Raw genomic sequence first — 19,364 nt, forward strand, 5'->3', positions numbered from 1 at the left:
ATAACCAATATGTCACAGCTGTGGGATTTAGAAATCAATAGTCTATCTAATTTATGACCTAATAAAAAATTACCTTCATAACATCACAAACATATAGCCATCCAGCCTATGCATGAACACATAAAGGGAAAGGGATCTCTCAATCTCAGATGACAGACTATTCTATTATCAGAGAGCTCTATTTGTTAGTATGGTCCCTTAGGTTATCTACATATTTAAAAGCCACCCTTTTGGTGAGAGTTCTACATTCTCAGTGACTCACGTGCATTGCAATAATAGTACATTAAGTCATCATGAGAATGTGAAAGTGTGAAATATCCTATGGAGGGATACTCTTCCCTAAACCCCAGCCCCCCTCACCCCAACACACACACACACACACTCAACAGCCAGGGATACAGATGAAGAGAGCTGGTATTGAGACTAAAAGAGTGATAGTCTTCTAGCATGGTATCTTCGATAACCTATGCTCCCAGGAGATCATCCTACACAGTGTGAAACACAGTGCAATGAAATCACTTACAGCTCTACGTGGAAGCTGAAGAGCAGAGGCTGGGCCCTGGGTAAAGGAGATATTAAAGGGCTATAGGGAGTCCAAGGGGAGAAAATAGAGCCCATAAGTGTGGCCCCTTGTAGCTCGGGCATCTAGCACCCATATGCAAATTGGAAAAGGGGCCTCTTCCTCCAGGTGATCCCACTGTCTAGATCAGCAGCTGGCAAATTACAGTCTGCAGGGCCAATCCTAGCCACATCCATTCATTGACATATTGTCTATGGCTACTTTCAGACTACAACAGTAGGCAGAGTTGAGTAGTTGCCACAGAGACTGTGGGGCCCACAAAGCTTCTGTAGAGCCTAGATAATACAATTTTCCAGAATTTGTTTTAGAACCTGAATAACTATTCATTTTTAGTTTTTTGGGCCATCAGAGGGACACTATTATGTACAGGTGACATCAGACCAGTAAGTGGAAATAATTAAGATGAAGAAGAATTTCCTTTTTATGGGGAAGGAGGTTTGACAGTGATAAAAATATGCGAGAAAAAAACAACAAATCGAATATCAGTTGTAATTTTCTCCGTGGCTTACTAAAGAATATTATTGACATCCTGAAAACCGATCTCCTTCCCCAGCACAAAGGATACACAAGAATGTAAATTACATAAGAACTGGGATTTTTTTTTTAAATCTGTTTTGTTGCTGCTGTATCTTCAGTTCCTATAACAGTACCTAACACATAAAAGCACTCAGTAAAGAGCTGTTGACCCCATTTCCCCACTTACCAGCTTGGTGACCTCTGGCAAGTAAACTATTTCTTGTCCTCATGTCCCTCATCTGGAAAACTAGGAAAATAATAATTCCTACTTCATAAATCATTATTAGGATTAATGGGGTTGATATACAGGGGAACTTCCAAAAGTTTGTGGAAAAATGAAATTAGAGGATAATACAATTATTTTCATGAACTTTTTGAAATTCCCTCTTCTGTGGATTATTTATAACAGTGTCTGGTAAAATGTAAAGTATTTGTTGTTATTTTTTGAAAATCTTCAATTACAGTAGACAATTGAACCACTAAAAGTGTTATTCTTAGAAAATTTGAAACTTTCCCCTTCAGTCTCTTTCACAGAGATTAAAGTTTGCAATTCATAAATCTATGGAATAGGAAAGCCCAACATATTACATATTTCTATGAAGACATTTTACCCATTAAAATACCTTAAACGTTTTATTATTATATCTAACAATGAGAAAATACATATGCCAAAGTGATTATTTCCTCAGTTAATCAAACACATATTTATTTGGGATGTCTCCAATAATACCTTATTATGTACTTTAAAACCAAATCTACCTTGAATTATTGAGAGGGTATAAACTCTATGTTCAGTTGTATATCATTGCATTTACTGCACACTATAGCAAATGATTCTTTAATAATATTAGCATCATTCCTGACACCATCTCAATTGCTTGATTCTGTCACCAGTGTTATTGGTATGAAAACTTGATATCTTGCTTTTTTTTTTAGAACATCTGTGATTTGATATTTATGAGTTTTGGCAGTTCCAGTGGTTCCAGGGCTTCTTAATTTCTTGAGTGAAAATTTATTGTTGTTATTGCTGTTGTTAACCACAACACTGAGTATAGTTTATTCGTCACAGATCAACAGTAAAAAGAAAACAGTAAAGTTCATTAATTAGGTGATTCATTAATTATTCCCATCAATAATATGAGGCAGTATCAAGGTTTTCCTCTTAAAATTGTTTCTTTCAACAGGTGTTAGAAACAGAAAGATGGCACAGAAAATTCAAAATCTTAAAGAAATGGCTGCTTAGAACTGAGGCAAAAGTATTGTTTTTCCACTCATTTTCAATCTTGACTTGTAATGAAAAATTCTTTCAAGAGCTTTTCATCAGCTACTATAAAGTGAGAATCTTAAGTGAAGACAAATTGTAGAAACTCAATTGATTTGATAACTTAATGTACAACTGCTAAACTAAATGGAGCCAACACACATACACACAGACAATCTGGTTAACAGATTCTTTCAAACTCATGTACAAGTAAGAATTTAAAAACATCTAAATGTACTAAGGAACAGTTGGCAACTATAAAACCAAAATAAAGATGGATATTAACTATATCTTCCAGGCATATTTAATCAGGAATATGCAGTTTGCATTAGCTGCAGAAATGGAACCCAACAGAAAAACAAAACTGATCCACTATGGCTTTTTAAGGAAAAATATTGAGGGTTTTGCTGGCCAACAGAATGCCAACACTTCCTGTGCAGCACTTGCAAAGCACTCTTAGAGTCTAAGTCACACTAACAACAAAATGCATATGCAATTGCTCTTCTTATCTAGATATCCTAAACCTACAGTAAAATTTAGAGTAAAACACAAGACCAATATTGCTTTCATTTTTCTTAAAGGAGTAAAGTTTTTATAATAACGTTAGAAGTTACTATAAAATGGTTTCATAGCACGTTTTTAAAGGATTTTTTTTCCTTTCTTATACTTCTGTTTTATTTTAATTTCAAAGTAGCTATCTGGAGGAATTACTTGACAGTATGACAAACCAATTATGTTCTGGATGAGAATTTAACATTCTTTCACTAAATACTTATTAAATGGCTATTAGGTACTAGTTACTTGAGGAGATACTAAGATGAAGAATTAATTGCCTCTTCCCTCAAGAACTTTAGCATTAGAATGATACAAAATGTAACAAAATAACAAGGAGAAAATTAGTGATTACTATTTAATTAGAGAAATATAAACAAGTTAGTATTGGGAGAAGAGATGAAGCAAGGGGAGATAAGGCAAGTCAGAAATGAGATGGCATCTGAGTTAGCCCATGCTATGGGTTAAATGTGTCCCCCAAAGTTTCATGCACTGGAAACTTAATCCCCACTGTAACAGTGTTAAGAGGTTAGGAAACCCCATTATGGTATTGAAAGGTGGAGCCTTTAAGAGGTGGTTAGATTGTGAGGACTGTACCCTTGTGAATGAGTTGATCCATTCATGGAATAATGGGTGTGGCTCTGATGGCTTTAAAAGGAGAGCAAGTGAGGAGGTCAGCTCTCTCTTGCTTAGCCCATTGGCCATGTGATACTCTGAGTCACTAGAAAGCCACCACCAAGAACAAGGCCCTCACCAGATGTGTTCCCTGGACTTTGGACTTCCCAGCCTCCAACACTGTAAGAAATAAATTTCATTTCTTTCTAAATTACCCAGTTTCAGGTATTTTGCTATAAGCAGCAGAAATGAATTAATACAGTCCATGCATTAGTTTTCTATAATTACTGTAACAAATTCCCACAAATTTAGTGGCTTAAAACAATAGAAATTGGTAATCTTACAATTCCAGAGATTAGAAGTCCAACACAGATCTCCCTGGGCTAAAAGTCAGGCACTGGCAGTGCCATGTTCTTTTCTGGAGGCTCTAGGGATGTTATGGGTTGAATTGTGTTCCCCCAGAAAGATATGTGGAAGTCCTAACCTGTGGTATCTGTGAATGAGATCTTATTTGGAAATAGAGTTTTTGTAGATACATTCAAGTTCAGATAAGGTCATTAGAGTGGGCCCTAGTCCAACATGACTGGTGTCCTTATAAGAAGAAAACACCATGTAAAGGCTGAGACACAAGGAGAATGCTATGTGATGACAGAGGCAGAGACTGGAGTGATGGATCTCAAGCCAAGGAATACCAAGAACCAATGGCCACCACCAGAAGCAAGGGGGAGGCAAGGAAATATTCTCTCCAGAGTCTCAGAGCAAGGATGGCCCTATTGACACCCCTGGTTTGGGACTATTAGCCTCCAGATCTGTTAGAGATTATATTTCTGTTGTTTTAAGCTACCCAGTTTGCAGTACTTGGTTATAACAGTCCCAAGAAACTAAAACTAAGAGTGAGTCTGTTTCTTTGCCTTTTCCAGCTTCTAGAGGCCCCTGCAGTCCTTGGCTCATGACCCTTTTTCTCCATCTTCAAAGTCAACAAGGGCAGGTCAAGCCCCTCTCACATGGCCTCACCCTGAGCTCTGCCCCCCATTGTCACATCTCCCTTTCTGACTGATCATCTTCTGCTTCCCTCTTCAACTTTTAAAGATTCTTGTGATTACAGGCAACCCATCCAGACAATTCTAGATAATCTTCCCTATTTAAAGGTCAACCGATTCATAACATATTCCATCTGTAATCTTAATTTCCCTTTGTCATTAACATAATGTATCCATAGGTTCCTGAAATAAGGATGAAGACATCATTGGGAGAACATGATTCTGCCTACCACAATCCATAAACCAGAATTCCTCAAAGTGTGGTACACAGGGCACCTATATCAGAATCACTTTGGTGTCTGTTAAAAATGAAGGCCCCACTGGCTACATTGTGAGAGGGGATCAGAAAACCTGCATCACCACAAAAGTTGCACAGGATTTTTGACTGGTGGTCTTGAGAGAAGAAAGTACCTCAAGTGGAAGAATATCTTGAGCTATGTATAGAAAGAGGAAGTAAATATTGTGAGCATCGAAATGTAAAATAAACAACGTAATTTTTCCGTAGCAAAGAATACTCTGAACAAGATTTGTGAAAAAGTTTGAAAATGAGGATAGGATCAGAGCCAAAAGAACTTTTAGGGTGTCTTAGTCAACTTTGTCTTGCTGTAACAGAGAACCTGAGACTGGTAATTTATAATGAACAGAAATTTATTTGCTCACTGTCCTGCAGGATGAGAAGTTCCAGATCAAGGTGCTGGCATCTTGTGAGGGACTTCATGCTGTGTCATCACATGGCAGAAGGCAGAAGACAGAAGGCAAAAGGGCAAAAGAGTAAGAGAGTGAACCCACTTCTGAAAGCCCTTTTTATAATGGCACTAATCTATTCATGAGAGTAATGCCCTCATGATCTAAACACTTCCCACTACACCCTGTACTAATCTGTTTCCTGTCACTTATAACAGAATACCTGAAACTGGATAATTTATAAAGAAATAAAATTTATTTCTTACAGTTTTAGAGGCTGGGAAGTCCAAGGTGAAGGGGCGCATTTGGTGAGAGCTGCCTTCTTGGTAGGGGACTCTCTGAAGAGTCATGAGGCAGCATATGGTATCACATGACAGGAGGATAAGAGTGTACTAATATGCTCGCTTGCTCTCCTTGTAAAGCCACCAGTCTACTTCATCCATTAACCCCTTAATCCATGAATGGACTATAGTACACCTTAATATAATGGCAACAGTTTGAAAACTGGTTAACTAGCAGTTAGCATCATGTTGAAATGAAAAGGGGTAACTATAACCCATGAATGGATTAATCCATTCATGAGGACACAGTCCTCATGATCTAATTACCTCTTAAAGGCCCCACTTTTCAGATACTACAGTAAGATTTTCCACCCTTTTAATACAGTTACAATGGGGATAATATTTCAATATGAGTTTTGAGGGGACATTCAAACTATAGCAAGCTCCACCTCCCAACACTGTCACCTTGAGTATTAAGTTTCCAACACATGAATTCTGGGGGACACATTCAAACCACAGCAGAGAGCCAACCAATATAAGTTGAACTTCACTTGGAAGATCAAGAAACCAAAGACATTAAAGAAATAGAATCACCCAATTCTTGCACAATTGGCTTTCTCTCCAGAAATAAATTTGTGCCACGAAGAGTAAAATGAAAATATTCTGTAGTCTTTGAAGATATAACATTGAAATTATATCATTTTGTATTATTCAGTTATAAGGCCATAAAAATATTACTGTTCCTGTCTTAATCTGTTTCTCTCTCAGAATAAATCACCTGGCTAGAACTGAAAAGACAGGATCACTAATCAAAATGTTTCAGTCACTTGACACTGCATATAACCAGAACACAGAATCTTTTCTTTCACTGCTAATGAATATAGACTTGGAGGATTGTACAGGGAATGCAAATATTAAATAGTAGAAGTTGTAATAAATAATAATGTTACCCCTTTCCATTTCAACATGATGCTAACTGCTAGTTAACCAGTTTTCAAACTCTTGCCATTATATTAAGGTGTACTATAAAATTGGAAAGATTTTTATACTCTTGTCACTATTTCTAGGAACCATAAAATCCCAACTGAAAAGAAACTATTTCCACATATAAAAATTTAATATAATATGAGAAATGAACAGCAGCTGCCCCAGAACATTTTAAAACAATTGTTTCTAGATGAGAGATAATGAATCATTGTAGCTATGAAAAAGACACGAGACTTTTTGTAACAATAAATCTATGTCAATATTAAGGAATAAAGGTGGAGATAAATGTGTGTATGTGTGTATATATAGTCTACAAACCATAACATATTCGGCATTCTGGTTTACACAATGCTTCTATTTAATAGGGTGTTTGAGCATACACCCATTGCAGCTTTTACAAAAACATCCTGAAGCAATGGAGATTTTAAAACTCATAACCAAACTGTCATTACCACCATAGATGAATTTGAAAAAGCTCAGATATGTAGCAAGAAATAACTTACAGTTTTCCTAGATTTTTCCACTTTACCCATCCAAGAAAAACAAAAGTTAATCAATCAAACTAATGAAAAAACAGAACTATGTCACAGATTGTATTTTCCAGAAATGCCCACAACAATCCTTCCCATCCCACAAGATCTTCTACAACATGATTTTGCAAACTCTCCTCCCCTTGAGTCCATGTTGACTTTAGAAACTCTGTTGCAACCAATAGAATGGAGCAAAAATAATGTTGCATGACCTCAGAGACCAGATCGGAAGAAACCCCTATGGCTCTTGCCTTGGTCTCTTGGAAAACTCTATGTTTTCTTTCTCAGGCCATCACCTCTCAGAACTATCGCCACGCTGTGGGAAGGCCAAACCACACGGACAGCCATGTGTATGTACTTTCATCATCAGTCACAGCTGAGGTTAGCCTTCAAGTCCTCCTGGCCCAGTTATCAGATATGTAAGAATCCTCCAAATGATAACTGAGACATTCAAGAGTCGCCCCCAGCCTCAAGATTTTTCAAGTGAAGCCTCAGAAATTATGGAACAGACAAGCCACACAATCCATGAGCAGGATAAAATGGCTGATATGTGCCATCACTAACTTTGAGCTGGTTTCTTATGCACTATCATATTTGGAATAGAAACTATGCTAATCCCAAAGTCAGTTTGTAAAGAAAAGAATACAATACATAGGAGGTACTCTGACATTTAGGAATAATGCTTCATGTATTATAAATGTCTACCACCTCCAGTCTCACAGTGATGCACAGCCCTTAAACCAAGCTTGAGAACTTAGTTTGAGATTATTTTAGGAGTTGTTTCCCCACTAAATATTGGTATCTACTTCCCACATGTCATGCCCCAATGGTGAAGACAATCTCAATATGTGTGAAATTAATCTAGACCCTCTCTACATTACCTTCTCTGGCAAGTCTGTGTGATTGGTTCTATACCTTAAACTCTGAGGGAATTGAACCCAGTCTGTTTAGATAGGACCTTAATCCCCTGAGCTTTCTTCAAGACCTTTCTCCAGGGCCTGAACTCTGCTTCTAGGAAGTTATTCATATTCTCCTCTCTGTGACTGAGAACCCACCCAATGCAAAGAATCATAGATAATATCATATCCTATCATGCAGACCCATTGAAAATGATGCTGGCTTGGATCAGAAAGGTCCTAAATCCCTTGTACTTGCTTACATAAACAGTTTGCACCTTCCAGACATGACACAGTTTTTCTGTCCCAAGATTGTTCCTTCAACTACTCATCTCCATCAGGAGAGGCTGCCAACATGAGGGATCAAGAACACAAAACAAGACAAGTCTACAGTTCCCAAAATTAGGGCTGGACTGCTTAGATACTGACTGAGTTCTACTCCAGAGCTCACTAATTGCATTCAATGTAATTTTAGACATGGGACTAAATTTACAAATGGAGTCAAGGCACACTAGCTATAGGATGTAGCAGAATACAGAGGCCAAAAAAATAAAAAGAAAGAAAGAAAAGCATCACTTAAAAGAGGTGATTGCTCCCTGTAAGGTTCAGGGTGGCAATAATGAAACATTCTTGAAATAATATACTCTAGAGTTGTGTCTTTTTTGGCTTATTTCTTGGCTATGGTTTTACTGATTTATCTTTTTGCTTCTTTGGAAATTGAGACATTTCTCCATTTCCATTCTTACTTTGCATGATTATTCAAAGATTACCCACAGTAGGTTAGCAGAATCCTCTGCAATTCACTGGGATAGAATTCATCAGGGTCTGAGAAGGAAGTGTACAGCAACTAAGATTTATTAAATAATCACAATTTACTAGACCCTGACATCAGTTATCTACTTTAATCTACTAATTTCCTTGAGGTAGGTGTACTTTTCCCAGTCATCAGGAATGATAGTTAATTTTATGTGTCAACTTGATAGGATCACAGGATGCTCAGACATCTGGTTAAACATTATTTCTGAGCATGTCTTACGTTAGGGTATTTCTGGAAGAGATTAGCATTTAAATCAGTAGATTGAGCAGTGAATAGCCCTCTCCAGTGTGGGTGGGCAGCATCCAATCTTTTCAGGGACTGAATAGAACAAAAAGTGACACTTGAGCCAGGACATTAGTCTTGTCCCTCTCTCTGTGTTCCTGGTTCTCAGGCCTTCAGATGTGAATTGGAATTTACACATCAGCTCTCAGGCCTTAGAACTACACCACCAGCATTCCTGGGTCTCCAGCTTGCAGAGGGCAGATCACGGGAATTCTCAGCCTCCATAACCACATGAGCTAATATCTTACAGTAATCTCTTTTATAAGCCCAAGCAATTTGAGATATAGATACAGGTATAAATATAGATATATTTCTCTGGGGACTAATACACCAGGTAAGGAAACTGAGACTCAGAGAGATTAAGTACCTTGCCCAAATTTTAAAGCAAGAAAGTGACAGAAGCCAAGATTTAAACCTCCATCTGACTGACTCCAAAGCCCATGAGCCTTCTACTATGCCCCACTGCCATAAAGTTTAAACTCATTTGGGGCAGCTATTTGCCTGTTATAATCTCAAACCTGGATTTCTAATTTTTCTTTATAAATTTTTTTCTCTTTGGTCTGAGAACAATTTTCCCTCATATAGAAGAGGAGGGAAGATTGAAACTGAGGAATTTTTCTTCACCCCATCTGTCCCAAGGAATAAGCCACTCCCTCCTTTCTTTTCTTGCTCCTAATATAACTTACCCTTTTGATTATTATTAACACTTTTTCCTTTAAAGAAAAGTCTCACTTAAATGGGCATTTATCTTTCAGATCTGGTTCATATAGATCCGAGCTACTTTTTTATATTAATGTATAACCTGGGGCATCTTGCTTAACCTCTCTGAAGTTCAGTCGTCTCATCTTTAAAATGGAAATAATAATGGTATCCTTCTCACAGTGTGTTGTAAAATTTAAAAGAGGGTGTAGCTGTAGTAAGTTCTAAGTAAATGTCATTTATTATTTCTATTGTCGTCCTTGGTCATCCACCTCTTCTTCCATTTTTCTGTGCACATCTTTTTTACATCTTCTCTCTAACAAGTTCATCAAGGAACTTCCTGGATAGACACATCGATTTCTTTAAACACTGACTATACTGTCAGAATTTGGAGTTATTTTCTGTTCTTCTTAATCCATCTACTCACTCCTAAGTCTCCATCAAAAGAATTCTATATATTTTTTCCTCTGATAATTTTGAATTGCGAGGTGTTCAAATACGTGCTCCTTAGTTAACTCTTGGATGAAACACCTGGTTTTTCCTAGAGGTACTTTCTCCCCTTTCACTCTAAAATTTAGTGCCTCCTTGGCCAGATTTAAGTCAAAGTAACAGTAGTTCTACTAACTTCCTGTATCTCCCAAGAAAGTGAAATAAATTCTGCTTATCATCATTATCCATGTGTTTCTTTAATAACTTTTTAAACACATCATCTGAAGTCTTCACTTTTAGCATCAAAATGCACAAGACACAGCAATGTTCCTTGATAGCAGAAACAAAAGACAAAATCCTATTATAAGCATGATCTCTAACTCACCACATGACTTGAAACAATAAGATCTCTTGATACTTTCTTTTCCTCAGCTGAAATACTGGTACAATAATGTTTTCCAATTATTGGTGTGAGGCTTAATGAGACAATGTTTGTAAAGCACTTTGAGCACCTCCGATGAAAGTTGCTCTATTATCACTCTGATTTCCCCTTAAAAGATGGAGAAATCAATTCACCAGTCTCTGTGGAAAGTATTTTAAAAATCCATTTTACTCATTTTTTGTAACAGAGTTGGAGGACAAAGAAAACATTCACATGGGAAAAGACTCAATGATTTTGTATTGCAGTGTGTCATCAGAACTGTGAAGCAGATTAGACTTACCTTGTATGCAAATGACAGTTTCTAAATATTTTAAATATGCATTTACCTAAAAAAAGTAAATAGGCATTTTCTAGTAAATATCACATATTTTTCAATCATCCATGAAAATATTTGTCTTACATTCTGCAACTCAGATGGAATACAAAAAGAGAAACATTGAAGTAATGAGAACTTTAAGGTATACCTGAACAAATGTGGGAATTAAAAGTTACTCTTGAAAATCATTTTTGATTCATATCTTTATGCCTCAAAGAAATTGATCAACAGATTCTTTCTGCCAGTTATTTCTTGATAACAAGAGTTAATAAAGCAGGAATAATGGGAGAAACTTAAATTTCATCATAAGTTCTGAAATACCTTTAAAAATAATACCTAGAACATCTAAAAATACAAGACACTGTAGATGAGTTTATAATTTCTACCTCCAGGCAACTGCCATATATGAAATTTACGTTTTTTACCACATTCGGAAAAAATAAATGGATTGAATTTGCTCATGCAATTGAAAAAGACAAATAAAATACATGGGGAAGTAATGAAAATTGGTCAGTAGACTTAAAAGAAATAAACTATGTTAGTAATATTTGTGGTGAGGAAATTACTTTATGATAATCTAGAAGTATTTAATACCTATTTAGATTATTAGATGTGAAAGGAGTTGTGTTATCTAGGAAATTCAGGAATCAAACCAGGAAAAACTTCAGTAACAATATAAATTGTATGCAACAAATAGAACTTCTCAGCCTAGTGAATTTGAAAATCAAATTGTAAAAATCCATCACAGAGTACTAATGTACATGCAATCCAGTAAAGAATTACTAAAGCCCCACTCCTCCAGTACTATTTCTTTCTCTAGACAATAACTTCATATTCAAAATCATCAGCATTATACTTGGTACAGATAGAATCAGTTGCTCACAGTAACCCCAACATGCAAAACACGGTTGTTTTATAGAGATTCAGTAATGTCTTGGCTAGCTCCAGACTGTACAGGGCATAAAAGAAAACCAGAGGGATCAAATAAGCCAAAACTGATGTGAAATTACAAGAATAAAAAGAGTCTAACTGATGATCTCTACTGAGGCTGAACTCTCACTGATTCCAGTTACATGTATACTGAGAAAACACTACTGAAATTTAAGACTATCAAAGTTACGTTCCAGTCTCTTTGTGGTTACTACACTTGTCATTTACAGGTTAGTGGCAGAACCAAAAGAATTAAGAACTAAATAACAGATTAATGAACTACAGCAATAGTTTTCCAAGTTGGGTGCTGAGAGGCTGAGCAATGTGAGGCAGCCCTGTATCACAGACAAGAGATCTCATCTGTATAAATTTGTATAAAGGATTCCACTGCTAAAATAATCAACTACAGATTCATGAATTAACAAATAGTAGGAGCCCCTGCCTTAGAGGTAGCCGCACAAGGCTCAGATCAGATAAGTGTAACCAAATTAAAATCCCTGCTCAGACCCTCAATAATTACATGACTTTAGAAAATTTACTTAAATTTTCTGAGTCTCAGTTTCTTCATTAAAAATAAAAGTATATTAACACCGCCTTCACAGGGTTGCTGCAATGATTAAACGTTTTAATGTATGTAAAGAGATCATCAGAAAGTAGTAAATGAATAAATTATGTTCTCCCATCCCCACCCCAGAAGACACTAGGCAGAGATCATAATACATCCCCATGTCTCTACCAAAATGAAACACTATACATATTAAAGACTGAGAGGAAACAATTTTACCGCTAGCCATCTCTGGTAGGTTATCATAGAGATTAAGGACTTTACTGCCAAGATGCTAGTCCCTACTGCTTATGTAACTGAAAATTAGGTCACTTTCTTCTTGACCTTATTCAATTAGCATGCTCTGTTTTTAATTCTAGGCTTCTAGACAGAGAGCGATTACTGAGAAATTCCTTGCCTTTTTCAATTCATTGTTTAAAACTAAAATTTATGAAGATCTTTTACCTTTTCTTTCTTTCTTCTTTCTCCCAATTCTATGCAAATGATCAATCACCTCAAGTTGCTAATAACTAATAAATAGTTAATACTACAGCACATGGACGTCATTGCTTCTCTACCTCCATTAGTCTTTCAAACATCCAAAGCTGTGCCTGGGGTCTGGTGTCCCCCCTCCACCCTTACTAGTTTACAAAGTAACCAGTTTCATTACTTCCTTAAAAATTGCTAAACTGAAATTTGAGACTTGCTTTGTTATAATCCTAGTCAAAATCATGCAATTATTCATTTTGCTATTTATAAAATATCACACAAAGCAACACAATCATGATGTATAAAATATAAAAAGCAGCATAATCATAGAAGATAATGGCAATTCCTACCCTGGCCACACAACATGAGTGAACACAAAAGAATCTGTATTCTCAAAAGGCGATCAGAATTAGTTAGTTAATTACCAAAATTAGTGTCTTCAGTACTCACAAAAACACGTATTTTATAAAGTGTTGATTTTAAAATTTGACCCTGGACACTTTATTTTTTCATACTTAGAAACTTTCTCCAGCATGTCTCTCTGGATCTACCCACAGCAACTTAGAATCTATTTGTAGATGTAAAATAAAAAACACAAATAATAACAGACCTCAGTCCTAAGACAATATATAAGCAAATAAAAAATTCTATGACAGGGGTAGCCTATATAAATGCTAAAGGAAAATAATTTTTAAAAAATTATTCTGTAAGAGTCACGTTGCTAAGAGCTAGCATGAAGCTTATCTCATTTTATTACCACAATTGCCCAGTGACTTAACTAATGTTGTATATTAGTTATAGACAAAGAGATTAAGACCTGATTAAATTAAATAAGTTGATGACCGTGACATAGCTACTAAGTTGTGTTGAGATTTTAACTCAAGTTTGTACTACAGCAAGGCTGTATTCTTTGTACTTTACCACAATCATACAACAATTTAAAGTTGTGGAAGACTGTGATGCTCATGATCTTTTCTTAAATTCAGGACCTTCAGGAAATTTTTAAGTTTTGGTGTTTGTATTAATTATGGTAAATAAACTTTGGGCAAATAATTTACTACATTTCAGAGTGATTTTCTCAGTTGTAAAATGGTCTAAATAACACTGTCTGTGAGAAATAAAATGAGTCATGTATGTAATTTAGTATTTTCTAGTAGCCCTATTTAAAAAATAAAACAGGTAAAGTTAATTTTAATAATGTTTAAACATATGCATATGTGTATATATGTGTGTGTGTATATATCCCAAATATCATTCTAACACGAAACCTATATAAAAATTCTTAATATGGTATTATATTTTTTTCATACTAAATCTTAGAAATCCAATGTGTACTTTAGATGTATAATACATTTAAACTAGCCACATTTCAAGTGCTCAATAGTTACATATGACTAGTGGCTACCATGTTATACAGTACAGCTCTAGCCAACCTCAAGTTCTCTTCCACCCTAAAAGTCTAGAAACCTATTATTCTGTAGTTTGCAAAACAAACACATGCTGAAATGCATCCAAAAAATATTATGCTGTAGAAATAAATGCCTTGGAACCAAAGGAGTACTAACAGTTATGTTGATTTTTTTTTTTTTTTTTTTTTTTTTGCCTAACTGGGTCTTTTTAAAAATTATTAATTGTGAAATGACATATATAGAACAAGTACATAAAATATAAAAGTAATTTAAAAAATAATAATATATTGCAAACGCCCATATAACCACCATCTAGGTCAAGAAACAGAACTTAGTCAACCACTTCATAATCAACTACCCGCAAAGTGTGTACCACTCCGAACACTACACATTTCTACCCTCTTAGAGGTAAATACGATCCTGATTTTTGTGATAATCATTTCCTTACTTTTCTTTACAGTTTTATTACCTAGGTATGCATCTCCAAAACTACATACAATAGTTTAGTTTTGCCGTTTAATTTTATATAAATGGAATCACAATGTGTATTACTTGAGAATTACAACATTTGCTCAAAACTATCTTTGTGAGATCCAAACATGTTTTAGATATAGTTTATTCATTTTCATGGCTGTATTAATTCACTTTGTGACTATAGCATTCTATTATTAACTTATTTTGAGTTCTTTCTAGTGTTTGGCTATTGCAAACAATTCCGCTGTGAATATTCTTATCCACGTACCTTGAAGAGGCACATGCCAAAGAGTATCTCAAGAGCATCTTCATACTTGAGTGGAGTTGCTGGATCACAGGATAGGAGCATTGTCAACTTTTCTAGATAATGTCAAGCCTTCCTAAATTGGTAAATAAATTTACATTCCTATTAACAATAATAACGGAGTTTGGATGTGTTGTCCCCTCTAAAACTCATGTGGAAATTTGTCAGCACCACGCTCACCCAGTGAGCAAGTCGGCCATCCCTATATAGGGATCCGAACCCGTGGCCTTGGTGTTACCAGCACCGCACTCTCCCGAGTGAGCCACAGGCCGGCCCTCATGTGGAAATTTGATCCCCAATGTGGCAGGGTTGGAAACTGACTGAGTCATGGGGGCGGATCCCTCATGAATGGATTAATGCTCTCCCTGGGGGAGAGGGAATTAATGAGTGAGATCTAGCTCTATTAGTTCCCATGAGAGCTCATTGTATATAGGACCCTGGCACCTTCTCTCTCTCTCTCTTGCTTCCTCTCACCATGTGATCTGCTTGTACCCACCGGCTGCCTGCCACTTTCCACCATGAGTAGAAGCAGCCTGAGGCCTGTGCCAGAAGCAACCATCCCAGAATCGTAAGCCAAATAAACCTCTTTTCCTTATAAATTACCCAGTCTCAGATATTCTGTTATAGCAACACAAAACAGACTAGAACAAATAAGTTCTGTAATATCCTCACCAATGACTGGTATTGTCAGATTTTATAATTGTTACCAAACATATAGAAATATAATGGTATTTCATTGTAGTATTACTTTATATTTCTCTAATTCGTAATAAAATTACTCATCTTTTTATATATTTATTGACTAAATTTCCTCTTTTAAGTTGTCTCTTTTTCTGATTTATTTGTGCCTCTTTAAAAGTCTTGTCTATTTGCCTTTTTTTTTTTTTTTGGCTATACAAATTGTTAATGACTTCCCCAACTTTGTAATTTGTCTTACCATGCTTTTAATATGAACTTTATGATGGGTATACATTGTTAATTTTAATAAAATCAATACATCAATCTTTTCCTTTATGGGTACTGATTTTTATATCTTGCATAGGAAAGCTTTCCCTGCCTTGAAGTTATTCTCTTATCATCTCCTAGACCTTTGTATTTTACCTCTGACATTTAAGTCTTTAATTCGAATGGAGGCAGTTTTTATACTGTGTGAGATAGGAGTCAAGTTTAATTTTATTTCTATTTGGATATCAAAATGGTTCAGCATTATTTATTAAGAAGATTGTCATTTTCAAACTTATCTTGCAAAGTTACTTCTTCCATAAATCCAATGCCCATAAATACGTGGGTTTCTTCTTGAGATCTCCACTCTGTCCTTTTGGTCTATTTGCTTAGCCTCATGTCACTGTCATATTTATATAACTTTTAAGTATATCTTGATATTTGATAAGGAAATTCTTCCCATCTTATATTCCTTTTCCAAGAGTTTCTTGGCTCTTCTTGACCCTTTGAAATTCCATATAATTTTTTAACTAGTTTCTTGAGTTGAGCAAAAGAGCCTAATAGGATTTGATTTGGAATTCAGTGGCTCTGTGGTTCAACTAATACAGAATTGAGATTTTTATAATTTTCAGTCTTCACTCTATTAATTTTTGATTCTAAATTTATTTAGGTCATTTTAAATACAAATTTTTTCCACAGAACTCTTACATATATCTCCTAGATTTACTGCCAGGTACTTCATATTTTTAAGATAGAATAAAGTGTGTATTATTTCATTTTAATTATTATGTTGCTGGTATATAGAAATGCAGTTTATTATTATATATCAATAAGTATCTAATAATCTTATTAAACTCTTGTTAGTCATAATAATTGAATCTCTTGGATATTCCATATAAAATCATGTCATCTGTAAACAGTGGCAATTTTGTACTTTGGTTTTTTTTAATCCTCATATCTTCTGGTTTTTGCCTGACTTATTGTGCTGGCTCGGACTTTCCATGTGAGGTTGAACAGAAGTGGTAAACAGCCGGCCAGCATCACTGTCTGATTTTTGATCCAAAAGAAAAAATGTTCAATGTGCCATCTTAAGTTCAATTCTGCTTTATAAAATTTAAAAATAATCTTTTATCATATTATAGATGTAGATCCTAGTTTGCTAAGAATTTTTATCATGAATTAAATGTTGACTTTGATCAAATATTTTTCTGCATCCATTGAGAGGATCATATATTTTCTTTCCTGTATTCATTAATTGGGCTGGTTTACATTGATTGATTTTCACACATTCAACTAAGCTCGCATTTCTGGAATAAACTAAACTTTGCAATGTATTTTATATTTGCTACTCTTTCTATTTAGGACTTCTGCATCTATGTTTATAGATGAGAAAGACCTGTAATTTTACCTTTTTTAATGGTTGTGTCAGGTTTTGATATTAAAGTTATGCTGGCCTCATAGAATGAATTGGGAAATGTTCTTTATTTTCTACTGAAATTTAAGAATTTGGATAAAAATCCTTTTCTCTTTGGTAGAATATGGTAGAATTCAATAATAAAGTCAACCAAACCCAGAGTTTTCTTTGTTGGAATATTTTAACATGTTCAACTTATTTAATAGATACAAGACTATTCATATATTTTTATCTATTCTTTTGTCAATATTAGTATGTTTATTCTTCTAAGAATTTATCCACTTTACTAAACTGTCAAAACTATTGGCATGAAATATTAATAAAGCCCTCATATTATTTTAACATACACAGTATCTGTGGCAATTCCCTTTTTTATTCCTTAAATTGATTATTTGTACATTCCCTTTTTTCATTCCTTGATTAGTATCACCAGATATTTGTAAGTTTTATTGTTCTTTTCAGGATATCAGTTTTTGGCTATGTTTATCACCTCTTATTGGATTGTTTTATAGTTCTATAATTTCTTCCCTCCTCTTGGACAATGCAAGGACTTTCAAACACTTTAACTACATTTATTCCCCTCCCAATGTGTATGTTATTATTACCAGTTACTTTGTTTCTATTTTAAGCCCCACAATACATTATTATTATTATTTTATACAATTACTGTTAATTTATATTTGCCTATATATCTGCCAGTGTTTTTTCTTGTCATTTCTCTCGCTTTCCAGACCTACTATCTGGGATCATTTTCTTTCAACCTGAATAACATCTGTCCAAATCATTCTGCAATAATAGATGAGTCTAAAATCTTAGCAGCTTTGCAGCAACAGAAGTTTATTTCTCACACATTTTTCTGTCTATGGTGGATCAACTACAGCTCTGCTCAATGTACTCTCCATTCCAGGATCAAAGCTCTCCTCCTCTTACCTGGCACCCTTCTATCCATGGTTTTGACACCTCAGTCAAAAATAGGACATTCCATAAACTCTGCTATCACCCTGAATGTGCTCCATCTCATTAGAAATGAGTTATAAACACTCACTTTTTAAATTTTTATTCCCACAGTTAGCAATAATCTATGTAATCTTTGCTATGAGGTTGGAATCTATTCACACCATTTATTTAACAAAAAAACGTTTTAAAGATACAAGTAAAACACTATGATATAGTAAACTATAATGGATTGTTGGAATTTTGTGATTGCTAATTTATAAAAACATCTACACTCTACAGGTGGAAAGTAAGGCAATAAATATATATCTTACAAAGAAAGAAGGATGGGAGAAACATATAAAACTTTCTAAAAGATCAAGAGATATTTCAGTAACGATTAAGAGAAGTCTCCCTCAGAAGCAGAAAAAAACTGACCCTCACCAAATCATCCAGGTATATATCCACTCACTTCCTATTAAGACATCCAACACCTACCAGTAAAAACCCTATTTCCTTTAAAAGCTGTATACCGTTTACATAGAGAGAAGCCCAAATGTCTTGACCCCTGCTCAGAAGCAGTGATATTACAAGCCAAGAGATTTTTGCTACACTTTACTGAACCTCCACTGGGAGTCTCAATGGAAACAATAATCTGTTGACATTGTATAGAGCACTATACAATGCCCTCAGAAGTCCTAATTCTCATAAATCAGAAGTTCTACTTGAATGCAACTGATCTATTTTGGGGAAGGCAATCCTGCTCAGAATCAGATTTGTCACGGCACATTCCTTTAATCCTTCGCAGTATGAGCTCAGTAAACACAGTATTTGAAATAATATAACACATTATTTTATGTAAGAGCCTTCAGAGTCCTGAATCCCTGAGTGCTTTCCAGTAAAACAGCCAACTTACTTAAGCTTCTTCTTTTTTTTCTTTTTTTTTTTTTTAAGCAGGAGAGAAGTAAAAGTCCTATGGGCCAGTGAGCAAAGAAATA

The 19,364-nt window shown here is 35.2% G+C and overlaps 1 protein-coding gene across 1 annotated transcript in view; it reads right to left on the reverse strand.

Annotated features, from left to right (window-relative positions):
* Positions 1–19,364, reverse strand: part of TRHDE (thyrotropin releasing hormone degrading enzyme) — a 394,124-nt gene that overhangs the window by 226,416 nt on the left and 148,344 nt on the right. The gene's annotated exons all lie outside the window — the stretch shown is intronic.

Source organism: Cynocephalus volans, chromosome 12 (assembly GCF_027409185.1).
Source record: "Cynocephalus volans isolate mCynVol1 chromosome 12, mCynVol1.pri, whole genome shotgun sequence".
Lineage (NCBI taxonomy): Eukaryota > Metazoa > Chordata > Mammalia > Dermoptera > Cynocephalidae > Cynocephalus > Cynocephalus volans.